The sequence below is a fragment of the Tenrec ecaudatus genome, chromosome 12 (assembly GCF_050624435.1).
Source record: "Tenrec ecaudatus isolate mTenEca1 chromosome 12, mTenEca1.hap1, whole genome shotgun sequence".
Taxonomy (NCBI): domain Eukaryota; kingdom Metazoa; phylum Chordata; class Mammalia; order Afrosoricida; family Tenrecidae; genus Tenrec; species Tenrec ecaudatus.
Window position 1 is genome coordinate 33,057,110 of NC_134541.1, and position 16,985 is coordinate 33,074,094.

The window sequence follows — 16,985 nt, forward strand, 5'->3', positions numbered from 1 at the left end:
AGTGTCTGGAGAAAGACTGTCCCACACACAATAAGCCAGCATATTGACCTGGAGGCTGGAGCAGAGTGATCACGGGAAAAGGGAGTGCCGGACAAAAACTGGTCAGCTGGGTAGAGGATAGTAGCTTTTATGCTGGGGTGTGATGCCTAAGCCTTTGAAAGGATGGCCTTGACCGCTGTGTTGCAAACACTATTTTTAGCCAAGGGTGGAAGTGAGGGGATAAGATGGGAGGCTACTGTACTAATCCAGATGAGATCATGGTGGCTGGGAGTGGGGTTGATGATTGCATTTGTGTGTTTTGAAGTCAGTGCCAACCAGACTTCCGGCCAGAAGTAAGAGGGAAGCAAGCAAGTCGTCAAGGATGACCCTAAGGTTTCTGCTTAAGCACTTGGAAGGGTGGAGTTGTCATCAAATGAGATAGGGAGCAAAATGGGCTAGGAGGTTTTCACCCATCTGAAATGGAGCATCTGACTTCCAGACAGCGGAGGCAGTTGGAAGACCATGGAAGACCAGTTGGAAGAGCAGTGGGTCTCAACCTTCCTCATGCTGCGACCCTTTCAGACAGATTCTCATGTGGTGGGGACCCCCGACCATAACATTATTGTCATCACTGTCATTTTGCTACTGTTAGGAATCGGGCAACCCCTATGAAAGGGTCGTTAGGTTCCCCCCCCCCCCAGAGGGGTCGTGACCCACAGGTTGAGAACCACTGGCTCAGCTTTGTGCAATAAATTCATGCGTATCACTTGGAGAACGCAAAACCCTACAAGGGTGGGCTTTGGAGTCAGGTTGAAGTCGGGCTGTGTGTGGTTTTGTGTGAGGTAAAGTAGAAGGAGGCGTAGCTTGGAAACCTTGGCTTCCCAGAGGAGCTCATGGCCTAGAAGGTGTGGTCCTGGAAACAGCAGTCCAGGGTTCGAGGCCCGCTTTGGAGGTTTGCTGCCTGTGTGACTTGAGGCAGCTTTCGCCTCTGGTGGCCCTGTTTTATGACCCCTGTTTACCTTGCTGCAGTGATTGGGAGAGGCTCATTCTTAGTGCCCCGTCTAAAGTCAATGCAGGACCATGTTTGTTAGTCTCTTCATGAATGTGTTTCTCCACACTGAATTCAGTTGTGTCTCTTCGTTGTTGTTAGGCGCCATCAGGTCGGTGACCCTGTGTACAACACAGTGAAACACTGCCTGATCCTGCGCCATCTTCACGGTTCTTCTTTGAGCTCACTGTGGCAGTCCGTTTTGTCAAGGCCCTTTGTCGTTTTTGCTGCCCTGTGCTCTAACGAGCATGATGTCCTTCTCCAGGAACTGGTCTCACATAGACCGTCCAAAGTACCTAAGATGGCGTTTGCCATCCTGACCTCTAAGGGGCATTATGGCTGTACGTCTTCAAAGACACAAATGTTTGTTCTCTTGGCAGTACCACCAGAATGGTACTTTGTGTATTCTTCAGTAGCATCATGATTCCAATGCTTTGATTTTCTTTTCAGTCTTCCTTAGTCAGTGTCCAGCATTTACATGCACATGAGGCAATTGGAAATACCATGGCTTGGGTAAGGCCAAAGTCATGTTTAGATGGGCCTTTTGACCTGAGGTGGCAGTGTCATCTCCCCTTCCAGCCCCTCTGTAGACCATGATCTCGAGTCACCTGGCCTCAAGCATTCTCAAATGGCTTTTCTTTGCAGAGGAAAGCTCTGTTCCAACCAAGTTTAATCTCGTGTCATCCTTCCCCTCTACCTCTCCTACCCCCCCCATTTTAAAGATGACTTAAGGATAGGCCTCTGCTCTTAATTTGTGCTGTTTGAAGGTGTTAGATTCCCAGGGGTTCCCACCAGCCTGCCCCACCCACCGCCTTTCCCATGCCCCCACCCACACATCACCAGGGCGGGAGCTGTGGGGTGAGGGAAGCCGCATCCTGGGCCAAGTCTGCTGTCTCCACCACACAGACCTCTGTTGCTAGGGCCTGTTGGAAGCCAAGGCCCTTGAGTGATGTGTATTTGGGAGAGGGTAGCTAAGGCTGAAGGACATCAGATGTTGGTGTGACCTGAGGAGTTGGAGAATAGCCTGCTCCATATGAGATCTTGGCGGCTGCCCAACGCCAGAGAAAGAACATGGGCCTCCGTTCTTGTCGCAGCCACAAAGGATGCCTGGTCTGCTGAAGGGCTCCCAGCCCACATGACCAGTTCCCGCTCACATAGCCCTTTGCCTCCTTTCGCCTGGGATCTTATCCCTGTAACGTTACACTCTAGGCGCCAAGTTAATCAGTACCGATATTAAGACCGTTTTAAAAAAAAGGTCTTCATTACCGTGTGGGAGCCCAGGAGTAAATCTGTGACGGGTTTGAAGCAAGAGCTCTGGAACAGAGCTGGTGTGACGGCTGGGTGCTGACCTAGGCGCCCAGGCTGTGCAGGTTGGGCTCCCCGATGAGATGCTTTAGAGCCATTACCTCCCTTAGCTGCTCTCAAGGAATTGCCCAAAGGTGGCAGAGCAATATGGGTGACGTGTCTAGATTTGAACCCAGGTCTAAGCCCCCCTCCTCCGTCCTCACCCTTACTGTGACCCACCCATGAACTCTACAAATTTCACACATCTTCATTACTCAGTTCAACAGCTAAACATGCAGTAGATTAAATCCCACGCCCCACCAGTACAAGCACTCCGAGTGACACAGCCAGGCGTTAAGTTGGTTTCCTCTGCTACCTTGGAGAGGTCAGAGGGTGCTAGGAAGCTGGGGGCCACCTCCGAGGTTGACTCCCTAACCGCCCGGGGGAGCAAAGAATTGCCCAGAGGGGAAAGAGGAGGGAAATGCCCAGTCCTTGCCTGGGGAGGGACATTAGGTTTTGAAAGAATGTGGGGGTGTTAATTAAAGTACAGCAGTCATTGCAAGGCAGAGCAGGGTAGCTGATGGAGAGGTAGCTCTCTGATCCCAGGTCGTACGGGACCCTATTTACTTTTGTTTTTCGTTTGCTTTTCTGAGCCTCTTGAGGCCCCATATATGAATGGGAACCCAGCTCAGTCTTCAGCGGTGAAGAGCCTGAGGCCCCAGGTGCCCAGGACACAGATGTGGCCCTGGGGGGGCTCTCCTGCACTTGGGTTTTCTGAAGGGTCTTCCTCCCCAGGTGGGCAAGCTGCTGTTTTGGAGGCTTGGGCAGCTCCCTCGCGGCCGGCTGCCTCTTCCTGCCGTTGCCATCCCGATCGCTTCTGCGCAGTCAACCAGAAGAAGCTGTCAGTTATGTAACGGGACTGGTTTCCTCTAGGGGCAATCTGTCCCTTGAAGCTCTGCAGGCCATCAAAGCACCCATGAAGGGACAGGCCTGCCCTGGAGCTGTTGACAGCATGGCCCAGTGCTGCTCCGCATCCTGCTGAGAAGAGGCCCTGTGGGCACATCAAATGGCTCTTGTAATCACACAGCTGGGAGCACAGCCAGCGGTTACGAAACAGTTGTCCCCCCCTACCCCCACCAGACGCAGACATCAACATTAAACCCACTTTAAGCACCTGGTAGATGTTGTCTGACATCATCTGTGATTTGCCCTCATGATGCAGATGAAGAAACAGGGTTTAAAACAACCGCCTTTCTGACTGGGCAGTCTACTCTTTTGGGACTCCCCCCCCCCCGGCTTTCTCCTGCCAGGCCTGTAGTGTGGCAAGGTGGCCCTTCCCGTGTAAGTGCATTGCTGCCTGTGGGTGTCCTTCACAGTTTGGTGACTGCAGCAGACCCCACCCTCTGCTTCGTGGGATGGGTGAGCCTGGAGGGTCTATCTTCAGGTGCCAAGAAATGGCAGGTGAGGCAGTGCCGGGATTGGGAGGCATCCACATGACCAAAAGGAGGGAGGTGACCCAAACAGACCCACCCAGCCCGGACCCCACCAGCCAGGCGCTGCAGCCAGGGGCATTGCAGATAGGATCATGGGGTCGGCAGCCCAGGTACCCAGGCAGAAGCCCTTTCCCAACTAATGTCACCTGGAGGGGAGAGCCACAAGCAGGGCTGTTTGTCCCTGCCAACACTTCCAGTTCATTCTTCGAATTCCAACTGGAGCTGGGTTCCAAACCTTCAGTCCTGGAGAAGTCGTTGGTGCCTCGCTGCTGGCAGCTCTGTGTTGGGGTCTGGTGAGCAAGAAGCCCTCCTGGCAGACAGGCTGTGCCCATTGGTAGTGGGGGCGCTAGCTCAGACCCCAGTGTTGTCTCCCAAGGTCAACAGTGAGAATGAGACGTGGAGTTCCTTAGTGATAACTTGGGGCTCGGGTGAGGTACAGGTAGACAAGAGAAGCCTGAGTCCCAAGAGGAAGGGCACAGTCTGGAAGAATGCTTCAAGGAGGAGACGGTGTTTGGGCCTGGTTCTTAAAGGCAAGGAGCCTCGGTGTTGTAGTGCCTTACACCATGGGCCGCTGCCACTTGCAAGGTCAGCAGTTCAAAACCACCAGCTGCTTCAACGGAGCAAGATGGGGCTTTTTCCTACATCTGTAGTGTAGGAGGTCGGCTGGTCAAGGTGTTAATTGGTGGGTGACTAATTAGTCCCCTGTGCCTCTGTTTACCTTGCAGCTAAAAGCAGTGTGAGATAACTGGTTGCTCATGACCTCTTTAAGAGTCTTTTAAACCCTGCGTGTCACGTGCTTATCGTAGAATGCAGTGCTGTCAGTATTCAGGTTCGGCAGGGGCCGAGTTAAGTAAAGTCTTTCATGGAGGAGAGCTTCAGAAGGTCTGTAGAGCAAGTGCTTTCATGTTTACTTTGTAACCATTCCCTTGTAAGAGGAGTATAAAAACCAAGCTTTGAATATACTCGGTGCTTCAGTCCATGAGACTGTTGTCCTCCCAATCCCATGCTTTGTACACGTCTCTTTTTTTTTTCTGTCATCCGCACGCCTCATTTCAGATGCAGCTTGATGCGGGACAGCTGGTCTGTCACCCGCACTGTAGAGAGTTAGTCTAGGAACTCATGTGGCCAGTTCGACCCTGTCCAATAGGGTTGTTAGGAGTCGGCCGGGATTTGAAGGCAGAGAGTTGGGTTTTTGTTTCGAAAGCCTGTTAAGTGAGATTTTACCAGACACCCACTTGGCATATTCAGGCCTGTGATGCAGGACCCTCAGTTATTGAAGGGAAAGGGTGCTGTTCGAGTGGGGAAACTCCCACCTGGACGTGATATGGGGACACCGGTGCGGTTATGCGTTGACCAGCTGGGGAAGCGGCGTTCTCGCCCCCGCCCCTTGTTTGGTCTCCACCATCAGCCAGTCCTCAGCAATGTTTCAAACTGGAAGGGCAAGGAGGCCTCTCAGAATGTCCTGGATTCAGAGGCATGGCAGGCCTTAAAACTGCCAGGCAAGTTTAAAATGAATCAATACCATAAAACACTGCAGTGAATTTCCCCAACTTTAAAGGAATTTCGCTTTCAGTTAGAGGTGCCAGGGGAGAGCTATAACTCAGCCTGCATCGTGCACGGTCAGGATTTTGTATTTTGTTTCTTTGTAAAAGAAAGCGATGGCCAGGGACTTGAGAGGAATGGATGGGGGCTGCCCAGGCACACCGTGGGCTACAGTGAGCAAGACGAACGGGCCTCCACTTCGCAGGCTGCAAAGGGGGCCTTGCTGTGGGGGCCTGGGGAGGTCATTTTACAAATGAGAATGTCGGGTTCTCGTAGTTCAGAAGCTTGGTACCCCTAACAGTAAACAGGGAGGTGAGCTGGCTTCAGCGTGTTGTGTTGATTGTAGTTTTCCAGTGATGATGGAGGGGGCTGGAGATGAACTCTTACAAATCTCCCCCTTTTGTTTTTCCTTGCCCGCTTTCTTTCAGACATGTCTCAGGCATGCCCTCCCAGAAAGCTGGGATCTCGGGCCCGGATTGGGAGGGAGGCTGGTGCTGTCAGATTTTGGCAGATTGCATGGGCTCTGCTCGTCCGGCCCAGCCTTGTACCAGACAGGGAGAGAACACAAAGTCACAAGCAGACTCACTTGTTGTTAGTAACCAGATTGCCTACTTGGACATGATGACTGTTTAGAAGGAGCGAGCCCTTGGTATGCATGGGGCAGCAGGGATGAGTGTGAGTGACTGGACCACACCCCAGACAGACAACAAGGGTGGTTTTCACCTCTGAAATAAATGGTTGCAGGGCCGAGGCCAACGGCCCAACCTGAAATCCAGCTGCGGCCACGGCCTTCACTAGTTCAGTGATCTCTTGTCCCGTCCCCGTCTCCGTCTAATGACTGACGACCTCAGTGTCTGAATCCTTCCTTATTCTTTGCTGGGGAGCTGCCCTACTTTTTCTTAGGCGCCTCTTCTTACTTAGATTTAGGATAGGCTGGTGTGAAGATTGGATTTCTGGGCTTTCTCGTTTCTGGTGCCCCGCTATCAACTCTCAAACGGGTTAGGTAGGGATGCACAGTGCTTGTGCTGCCTTGTCCTGTCACCACAACTTCAGAGCTGTCACAGGGAAATCTGGCGGCCCACACCATGAGCTTCAGCTCATCCAGCATATGCTTTCCCGGGAAATCACCAACTTTTAAAAGGCACGTGTCACCTTTCGGATGAGGTTTGGACAAGTTCAAGACAGAGCATTAAGTTCCAGCAAGAAACCAGTGAGGTGCAGCAAGTATCCTGTGTCCCCGGATTTTCCCTGCCAAAATCCTCCACCCAGAGAATGACGACGGACCAGAAAGGCCATTGGCTGGGTGGCCTTTGCCTGGTTTTTTTAGTCTAGAATTTCATTGAACTAGCTTTGCGCTATTGGTACCATCGGCAGACTTAGATTTGGGGCGGGGAGTGGTGTATTCGGAATCTGCAGTCTAATTACATGCCCCTGGACAGAGTTTAGCTTCATTCATATCTTGCTGTGGCAAATCGTTTGTTCCTAGACCATCAGGATGCTACCTGTCCCCTTGAAGTTCTCGCCAAGCTGTAACCACACTCCTCCTCTCCTCACGAGGCCGTGGCCCCTCTCTATGACTCACACAATGGCAATGAGAAAGCCCAGCACAGCACTTCTGGGGTCCTCAGACCACCAGTGCCATCTGCATCCGAGAAGTTAGTAGAAACGTGTGTGTTATGGCCCCTGAAGTGGGCGGGGCGGGGTGAACAGGCAGGCCTGCTGCCACGTTACACCGAGCCACTTCATTTTGAGCAGTGCCCTCGCCAACACAGGCCACCTCCATCCAGCTCCTGGCTGTTGACACACACATCTCCACCTTACCCTTCCTTCTTACCTTCAGAAACATTGGAGATAAGCCACAAGGGCCAGAGAGCCTACAAGGTTATAATCCTGGCTATCTTCCAGCATCGACTAGCGCCTCTGGGCCAGGGTATCCGTATCCAGAAAATCTAGGTACCCAAAGGACCCCGTTGTCTGCACACAGAGGCACACCTGACGATGAAGCTGGGGTTAGCATCTTGCTGTGTGCAGGTTCATGTACTTCCACCCTCCCCAGTCAATAGAAAAACACCTGACAGTGCACATTGTAGTTGGGTTTTGTTTTCTCTTAATTTTGATTGCCCACCTCTGTATCCTGAGAGACATATAATACTGCAGGTACATGCTCAGTAGGAAAATAATAAAGGAAATAGCCGATCATGTGGCCCTGCCCGTTGTGGCCAGTGAAACAGTCTTTCTGAGTGATAGTGAAACTTCCCAGAAGGATGAAGGCCAGCCGTACACGCCCTTCAGAGGGGACCAAGGGATGAGAGGGGGGGGGGGTGCAATGAGAGGAGTCCAAGAGGATCAGGGTTTGGATGGAGCCAGGCTTACAATCCTGTTTACACTTCTAAACAGTGGTTCTCACTGCTTGGTGCCTAGGAGAATGGACTCGAAGCTGGGAGACGGCTACCCATGTGAGGGTGGCTGACACTGGAGATGGGCCAAAGTCGAGGAATTCCAGGTACAGCCTGGAGACCTGAAGGGCTTGCAGCTAGATGGCTGACATTAGGGAGGAAGGACTGAAGCCCAGGATGACTCCTTTATCTGTGACTTGAGTCACTGAGTGAGTGGTAGATGGCAGAAATGTACCTTGTATGCAAGGCACTTAAAAGGTGCACGCTATTCAGCATACTGGTATTGGTAACCAGGCGTGAGTGGCGGTCTGTGTGTTCAGCTGGTGACTCGGTTCACGAGCAGCCTTTGTGCAAGTTCTGTGTGTTCTGAGTGTAAGCACCTGCTTGGACCTTGGGCCTTACTCTCCCTCTGGATCCGGCCTGTTGTGTTCTCCCCTTGTATTCAGCTTCTCATCAGGTGCCCAATTGTTGGCTTACACACGTCGCCGCTATGTTGTGTCTCCAGAACATGGCAAGGTGTTTTTGCTGTCCGTTGTGTGTTTCTTAGAGCTGAAAACCTGTCACCCGGGCAGCCTGGTGGTTCTGCCAAAGACCAGCTTCCTCACCTGGCAGTTGACTCTCCTTCAGGGTCTACCTCCTTATATAACATCTGATGGGGCATTGCTGACAATTAACTTGAAGACTGTTTTCATCCGTAAATTGGGGAATTCTGTTTTGGGCTAAGGAATGTAGTAGTGTAGGGACAGAGGCTGGGAGAGAAGGTCTCTGGTCTTTCTCCCCACTTCTGGTTTCTAAGTTCTCAGGGACGAGAACTGAGGAAATGGTCCACCCTAACTTGACGTCCGCCCAGCAGGATGGGTGGCGGGGTGGCGGCTGTAAGTCAGCATTGCAGCTGGCCTCTCCCACCATGGTTTGAGCCTTTGGGTGCAAGCTGGTCCCATTATTCCCCTGCCCGGGAAGCCAGGTGATTCTAGGTCACTAGGTGTCTGTGTGTGTCTCCTCTCCCTGCACTCACCTCAACAAGAGCCTGTTGGCTGCCTGCTGTGAGTCGTTGTAAGACATGGGGCGGGGGGATCTTGCACTACCTGTGTCCGGCACCACACAGTACTGAGCATGCGCTGTTTGCCAGACTGATTACTCTTCAGCCTGTTTATTTTCTGGTTAAACTCTCCCAGGCACGTGTTCCTGCCTCCTGGGCGTCTCATCCAACACACACACACACCTACACCTCCACCTCCCCCTCCTCCCTCACCCTGCAGAGAGTGGTTTGCCGTAGGCCACACAGCTGCCAAATGCCAGCTCAAGGACTAGAACTCTGGTGCTCACAAACTTGCCAACTGAAAAGGTCGTATTAGCAGGTGCATTGAAAAAACCAAGCCTGTTGCCATCAGATTGGTACGAAGGTGTACATAGTTTCATGCACTTGCCACTCAGGGTTGGTGTTTTGTTGGAGTGAGTAAGGTGTGACTCCGAAGAGAGGACCGTGGGGAGGAAGTCTAAGCGGCGGGCCGAGCAGGAGCGAAGACTGGACAGTGGAAGTTGGGGGGGAGTGTGTGCCATTGGGCTGCCTCATGTACAGCGAAAGTTAAAGAGCTCCAGGTGCGAAATGTCGAAGAGCCGTGACTGTCAGCCAGTCTAATGAACTTCATCCGCAAACAGAGTGAGAGTGAATGAGAATGTGTGCAAGACAGTACTTTAGGTGATGAGGAGGTGACAGTGTCAGGGAGATGGCAACACGCCGCACGTGTTTATAAGAAGGGGAGACTCTGCACTTCTGCCTTCTGAGCTTGTGAAGGAAGATGAGCAACAGTGGGGCAGCTGATTGGAAACCTGGGGGCTCCACATGGGCGGGCGTGGACCTTTGTGGAGGAGGGAGGGAGTCTGCTTTTGAACCTGATTGTCTTGGGTTCAAATTGCAGCTCTGGCCATTACCAGCTGAGTGACTGGGCAATGCCACCTAACTTCACTGGGGCCCTGTCTCTTGGACTGGGCAGTGCCAGTGGTCCTGCCCAGTGCACATTCTTCTGAAGACTCAGTGCATTCAAGTAGACCCCATTCAGTGCAATTCCAAGCGCACCGTGGGACTTCAGTAACTGGCAGCCGGGTATTGGGTGTCTTGTCCTCACCCTGTTATTTAGCTTGTTTTTGCCAAATCCTCGAAGGCTAATCATTCACTTCACACTAACAATTTGGATTACCCCTCTTTTCCCCAAGCCATCTCCAAACCCCTTAGCAAGGGCCCCTGGTGAGTTCCTCTCAGCATGCTGGGCTTTGGGCCACTCGCCGTAACCACAAGTGCCTGCGTTTCATCTGGTCACCCCGTGGGCCCAGTCTGCTTTGTGGGCCCCACCTTGCTTGAGTTTCTCCTCTTGTAACCACAAACTGTCCGGACCGCATCTGGGAGCGTGACCTTTCCCCTTTCGCCAGGAGCAGCCCTTTAGCCATCTTTTTTCCTGGTCCTTCAGGATAGCTCTCACAGCTCCCCAGCCTGTCCCTCGAGTCCTCTCTCTGCTAATCACAGCAGCCACAGCTGAACCTCAGTCTCTTTGGGGACCAATTGAGGACGCCGGCAGCTTTAATTCTATCCCCACACTTTAATAAGCCGAGGAAGGGATTAGGGACCCACATAGTTGCCTACCAATTACTGGGACTCTTTCTAGAAACAAGCAATTCCCCTTAGTTTGTCTTGGGTCTCCACACGCCCTCCCCCTCCCCAATACCTGCGGAAAAGCTAAGGTGTTTAGGGAACACTAACTCAGGTGCAGCCCAGCCTTCACCGGGCTCCAAGGCCAGGGAAGCCTCCAGTCTCAGCAGCTTCTGTCGTGCCTAGTGACTGGTATTTGGGTGCCTTTAACACTAGCATTTTGGCAGCCTGCTCCCAAGGACTCAAAGGCTGAAAACACCACTCAGCCAGTCAGTCACGAGTGGGGAGAACCTCATCACCATTCAGGGTGTAGAGGAGATGTGGTTTGTGTCGAACCTTCTGTGTCCTGGCATGCTTACGGTGGACACCTGTCTATGGAAGCACACTTCCTTTGCTCCTGCGCGTGTGTGTTGTGGTGCCCCGTTGCCCAGTGGGCCCGTTCCTTTTGCTGTTGCTGCTGAGGGCTGAATTTGTAATCTACCCTCATTTACTTTCATTGTCATTACTTCAAAGAGCCTTTTGCACCAGCAAAGCAGAGAAACCTTGATTTCACAGTCAGGCATACTCCTTCGTCCTCACCCAGGTTGCCTTTCTCTGGGGGCGGGGGCAGGGGAAGAGGGGCAGTGGGGGGCTGCTTGCCCTCCTGTCCTTGCTCCCCCCCTCCACTCCCCTAACTGTTGCTCTTGGGGCTGCTAATGGGATTAATGGAAACAAGCTGGCGCCCTGGTCTCCAACTGCTTGGCTGGCTGAGAAGCCATTGCTGGAAGGCTGCTGACGGCCTGGCTGGCACCACATCCCCGTGTTCCCTGGGTACCAGACCTGTGCCCAAGTACCTAGCCCAAGCCTGCCTATCAGGAGCCGCACGCTGAGCGAATCCCTTTGTAAGTGAAGGGATTAGATGGGTTTAAAGCTCCACGTAAGCTCTTGATGTCTCTCCAGGAAAGGATTTGACATTACAAACTTCCCTGCCACAAGGAGGGGCTTTGGAGTGAGCCAGCCTGCATTTTCATCCCTGTTCCCTGTGTGCCCCCTCTGAGCATGGGCCCTGACTGTTCCTGCCTCCCGCTTGGGGTAAACTGAAGCAGTGGACGCACACACCTCCTGTGCCAGCTGGCAGGACCCTCCCCTGCGGTCCCCAGGCGAGCCCAGGCCGTGTCTTGGAGGCACAGACACGTAGAAGTGTGTGTGAGGAGGTGGGGCCAGACGGCTTTTGGTAGGGGTGGCACAGGTGGTCTTGCAGCTCTGGAAGCACTAGACAAAGACCGCCACGGTGGAGAGCTTTGGCAGTGTGGTTGGAAACGCCCTGCGTTGTGGGGCTACCTGCTCACCTTCGGGCTGTTTCTCTGGTAAAAGTGGGCAAATAGCGCGCTGAGGAAGGGCGAGTCCACCATCATGCCTCCTGTCTCATGGTGCCCAGCGGCAGCAGGGGGTCTCTGGGGAGGGGGGGTCGGTTGAAGCTGGTCACCAGGCAGACCAGCCAGAGCAGGGGCAGTCAAGGAGCGGGGACAAAGCACAGTGGGCTGGAGGGCCCCCAGGGCTGGGGCCTAGCCATTCACTGTTTATAGCAAAGACTTGGGAGGGGCAGCTGCTCCATGTCATTGCTGCCCCTGGTTACATCCCCACCCCCTCTCCCCAATGTTCTTCTGTGAAGTTCTGGGCCTTCAGGCCCTGTGAAAGGTGGGGAGGAACCCCAAAGCTAAGGGATATGCTGACGACCAGGAGGGCCCCAGCCTGTGGCAGCCCTGGAGGGTGGAGGAGCCTGTGGGAAATGTCAGCTCTCCTTCCTGGCAAGGGACCCTGGGGTTGTAGTGGTCATTACAGGCTGCTGTCTTGGGAGAGAGTGCCAAGAAGATGGGTGGAGAATGACCTTTGGCGTCACATTCTTTTCCACTCGTTTATGTCAGCAAGGGATTCTGTCCCCCAGAACCTCCGCCTCCTGCTGGCTCTGCCTTTCAACTGCTGCCTTAGAGCTTGTCTTCAGGCTGAGTCCTACCAGGAGGGCCATCGAGTCCATGCCAGCTCATGGCCACCCTATAGGACAAGGCAGAAATCACCCCCACCCCCAATGGTTTCCTGAGATGTAATCTTTAGGAGAGCAAAAAGTCTCTCTCTTTGCCCCTCATAGTGGGCTGGTGGTTTCGAACTGCTGGCCCTGTGGCTAGCAGGCCAGTGTGTAGCTGCTATGCCAGCATGGCCCCTAGAGGAGAGTAGGAAAGATTATGGTGGGCCCAAGGATGTTTTTTAGCAGATCACACGTGAGTGTGGAGGATTCCTTAGACTTTTCACAGGTCTTGAGTGGTGAGACCTGCCTTTCTGCCATCTCCTCTGCCCCCAATCTTCACTTGGCTCCACCTGATGTCCTCAAGGCTTGGGGTTGGAGAAGCGCTGGGCATGTGACCCAGCTAGAGTGAGGTGGCTGTGATGTGTTTGTGGTGATGGCGTTTCCCCAGATCCAAGTCTGGGGCGCCAGACTCCCCAGTGAGTTTCTGTTGAGGGTCAGCAGGGGTAGCTGGGTTGGAGAATTCCTGCGTGCTCCATGCATCCAGAAACCACCTCTTCTGGGCCTTCACTGCCCTCCCTCTGTCCTCTCTCCCCCCCCCCACCGCCCACCGCCCCCTTCCAGACACCGGGCCACACCTCAACCGGGCCGTGTGGGAGAGAATGACACATCAAACCTCTTTTTTGACAGGTGTGGAGGATTCTCCAGTGTCCACTGAGGGTGGAGAAGTCCAGGTTAGAACTGGTTCTGATCTCAGACGGCTACTCCAGGGACCTGCCAGGACTGCCCATTTTCTTCTTCTTTAAAACATGTATATATATATTTCCATTAAAAATTAAAGCATTTATGTGGTGTGTGTTCAATATAAAAAATCCCGAGGGAGGTGGGGGAGGAGGAAAATCGCTGTCTTGGACAAGCCCAACATTTTCATGTATGTCAGGCCAGGTTTTCCTGCACCTGGGCCCGTGGGGTTTGCACACGAGCATGACCAGGCTGGGGCCTCCGCGCGTCACAGCCTGCGTGCTCCACGCACTGCAGGTGCGGCTGCCTCAGCTGGCCGCCATGGAGCCCGTAGGCCTATCACAGTTTTGTTTGGGGGCTTAAGGGCTCTTGCCCTCATAATTGAAATACTACTTTCGGTAAACATCTTTATTCATGACGTTCTTTGCACACACAGGCTTACTGCTTAAGTTCCTTTTCCAAGTGTGATTTAGGGGTCTGTAGGTCTACACAGATTCCAGGCGTTTTTGCCACTTTTTAAACACCTCTGCCGTGTTTGCAGGCGCCTGACCTGGCAGTTAGAGATCCCCCTCTCCCCACGCCCTGTGGAAATGCTAGGGGAGGGGCTCATGGCAGTATGTTTTTACCTGTCTCGGGCCAGGTGCTTTTCAGACCCCACTGCTTCTAGGTGCAGACTGAGGCAGGCAGGAAGTACATTCATTGTCCAGTATCACTGTATGCACTGCCTCTCCTGGGGACCAGCCAGATTAGCTCTCCAAGAGCTGAGCACGTTGAACAAGCTAAGCAGTCCTTTCTCAGCAGAGGTACAGTGAAGAGGTGGCTGGGCCAGAATGGCTCATTTCAGGCCACAGAAGGACCATCTCAGAGAAGGGATACTGCCTGAGTGCCGGTATTGTCACTTTGTGAGGTTGGGCCAGGTCACTTCCAACTTGGGGCCCCCACTTTCCCATCAGTCAAATGGAAGCCTTCGATTGGATGCAGTCATTCTGCCCTCTGGCTTCCCTAAGTGCATAGGGCAGTGGCAGTGGAGCGTGTGGCTCTGGAAGCAGAGGCTCCCATTGTGGCCAGCTCTTCATTCACAGGGCAGGGGTGGGGACACTGAATGGCACCACAGGGCAGCATTAGCCCTGAGAGCTAAATTTCAGACCCGCAGTGCCCAGGGCCTGTAGGCATGAGACTTCTGTTCTCTGGAAATGCAGCTTTCATGGCTGAGAAACTGAATTTCTCTCTCCGAGCAATCGCATGTGGGTAGTACTGCCAAGTAAGATGGCACAGCTCTAGAGCAGTGCCCAGCACCCAGAAGCATCTTCACACCATGGGCTGAGGCTATAGCCTACGCATACGTCACTCTGCTTCAGTCTGGTGAGGCTGGGTGCCACACCAGGAATGAGCCAGCCCTTAGGGAGTGGACTTGCACAGAACGCACTAGATTCCCGGCTCCCTGTCACAGCCTCCTCTGCCACTGGCAGAGGGTGGTCCATTATAGCCAGCTTAGGAGAGGTCAGAGGGAGCACAGGGCGCTGTAGCCCCCTTCGCCCCGTGATGGAGAGGGTGTTCTCATTAACATCGTTCTAGAGGCTGCGTAGGGTTATTGTGCTGTGCAGCCATGCCATGATCCATTTAGGCAGTTCCCCCGAACTGAGCAGTTCGCTGCAACTTGTCCAGGACTAGTGGTCTAGTAAGGACTGATCCAAGTGCTCTTGTGACTGACGCACCTCACCCTGGGGAGGCCTTTGCCTTACTCTGGCGATCTCAAGAGCGGCTCCTTTCTTGAGTTGCACTGGGTGCTGTTAGCAGTATGAGACCCCAGCAGCCCTGTGTGGATGCCAGCTGGGCCTGACTGGTGTATTTTTCTTACTGGATTCCCTGTCTTAGGTTCCTGGCCCCCTCAGAGACAGGGGAGGCTTTGGGACTGATAACAGAACTGCCCACCAGTCTAAATGAAGTTCTTACAGGGCCCTGAAGCTGTACTGGGGGATCAAACACCTTGTGTAGTAGAGTTATGCAGGGTGGGAGCAGACATTGGAAAACGCAGATGATTCCCTGGGACAGCTGGGATGAAGCGTTTCAATCCTGGGGGCAGGGGTCCCACCCTGCACAGAACAGTGCTCTTAACCAGGTAACCCAGATTGGACAAGCCTGGGCAGGGAGTGGAGTCTGGTCCTGACCAGTCAGTTTCTCCCACTTCTTATAGGCTAGGCCTCTAGGAGAATAGGTCCCCGAAAGGGATGCTACTTGGAGGTTCCTCTCCAATCTTAGCTGAGACTGATTGGGCCAGGCACTAGCCAAAGGGTGAGGTAGGCCAATGTGAAGAGACTGGGAGCCAAGGGTTTAGACCCGCCACAGTCAAGTGGCTGGGCCTGCCTGTGAACCCTCTGATGCTGCCTGGGGAGCTCGCTCCCATCCTGAAGCCCAACCACACCCTCGCTGGGGGAGAGGAAGGGCATGCACCCCAGCCGTCAGCCCCCAGGGCCCTGACCCTGCATCCAAGGCTGCCCCGGCCTGCGGGGCTCGGGGCGAATTGGCCCCTCGGAAGGTCTTAGGAAGTCACCCGGTTCAGGTTCTTGGAGTCCTGAGAGTGACGTGTCTGAGCCCCTCCCTCCCTTCTCGCCTCTGAAATGGGATCGGTAAGCCTTCCGCTGTGATGTGTAAGTATGGTCAGCAAGCTGTGTGGGGGCGGCCTCAGGGGAGGAGTGGAAGCCAGGCTGGCGAGGCCTGTGGGGGGACATCCTACATGGTCCTGTGTGTCTGCAGCAGAGCTGTCAGAGGGCTGGCGGTGAGTTCCTGGTGGGATTTGTGGCCCAAGCCAGCATGCCTGGGTGCCCAGCCAGGCTTTGTTTATTAGTTGATGTGACCCTGGGCAGGTAGCCAAGTCTGTGCCTTGGCTTCCGTATCGGAGAAGTGGGAATCGTGTCAGGATTCAGAGTGATGGAGGCTAAAGTGAAACTTCAGCCACATCCATATCTAGAGGACTACCCCACCGACATAGTCCCCAGCCCCCAGCCCACCCTTGGGGTCTAACTTGTGAAATGCCAGCGCCTTCTGCAGGAGGTGCCTCCACACCCACAGAGCCAATGCCCACTGCCTGCTGCCTTGTGTCTTCCAGGTGGATGTCAGCCTCGGGACCTGCAGGCTCAGCGCAGCTCGCCAGGAGCAGAGCCCACGGGGGGCGGCGTGGCTAGTTGGCGATCTCCTGACACCTGGATCTCCGGCAATGTGAAGCTCTTGGTTGGATGCCCCTCCCCCCTTTTCAGTTTCCTCTTTTGGTTTGTTTGTGTGGGTCCTCCCCCATCTTAAAAAACTAGTGGTGACTTCAGAAGAGCAGGGAGCCATGCTGTGCACAAGCACCGATCTCTCTTAAGAGCGATTTAATACGGACAAAGCATACGTTCATTTTTATAAGGGGCCGGGAGCTTTTTGTTTTTGCCCTACCTGCTCCTTTTACTTTCTTTCACCCACCTCTCGGTTCTACTTATTAATACAACACCTGGATTCTCTGAAGAAGGGCCCAGCCTCTCGTCTCCAGAGGGAATTGGAAGATTCCGCCTGGAACGGCAGGGTTTGAAGATTAGGGAGGCTTCAGGGCCACCTGCCTTCCGGATGCCACCGCTCGCCCTTGGGCCTTGGAGATGAGCAGAAGCAAAGAACCATCTGGAAGAAGCCCGCGGGGCTTGGCCGAGAGGATTAGAGCAGGCAGCTCTGCGCGGCGCAGTGTGTTCCCTGGGAGCTGCAGCCGGGCCTCTCCGCCCTTTGCAGCCGGGCAGGTGGGCGATGCCCAGTAGCCTTGTAGTTGAGTTGCCTCCTCCCCACTGCCTTCAGCTCTGCTTTTTCCTAAAGTTCTTCCTCCTGAGGAAGACCC

General features: G+C 53.9%; 1 protein-coding gene across 3 annotated transcripts in view; it reads left to right on the top strand.

Annotated features, from left to right (window-relative positions):
• The window catches only part of STK35 (serine/threonine kinase 35), a 32,268-nt gene extending 15,898 nt beyond the window's left edge, over positions 1-16,370 (top strand). For 2 of the 3 annotated variants that reach the window (XM_075563887.1, XM_075563886.1), the window contains one exon: positions 16,233-16,370. The gene's annotated coding sequence lies outside the window, so the exon portion shown is untranslated. Of the gene's footprint in view, positions 1-13,075; positions 13,233-16,232 lie in introns of those variants that run through there. The other variant, XM_075563885.1, reaches the window with a different exon arrangement.
• Positions 16,371-16,985: the final 615 nt, after the last annotated feature.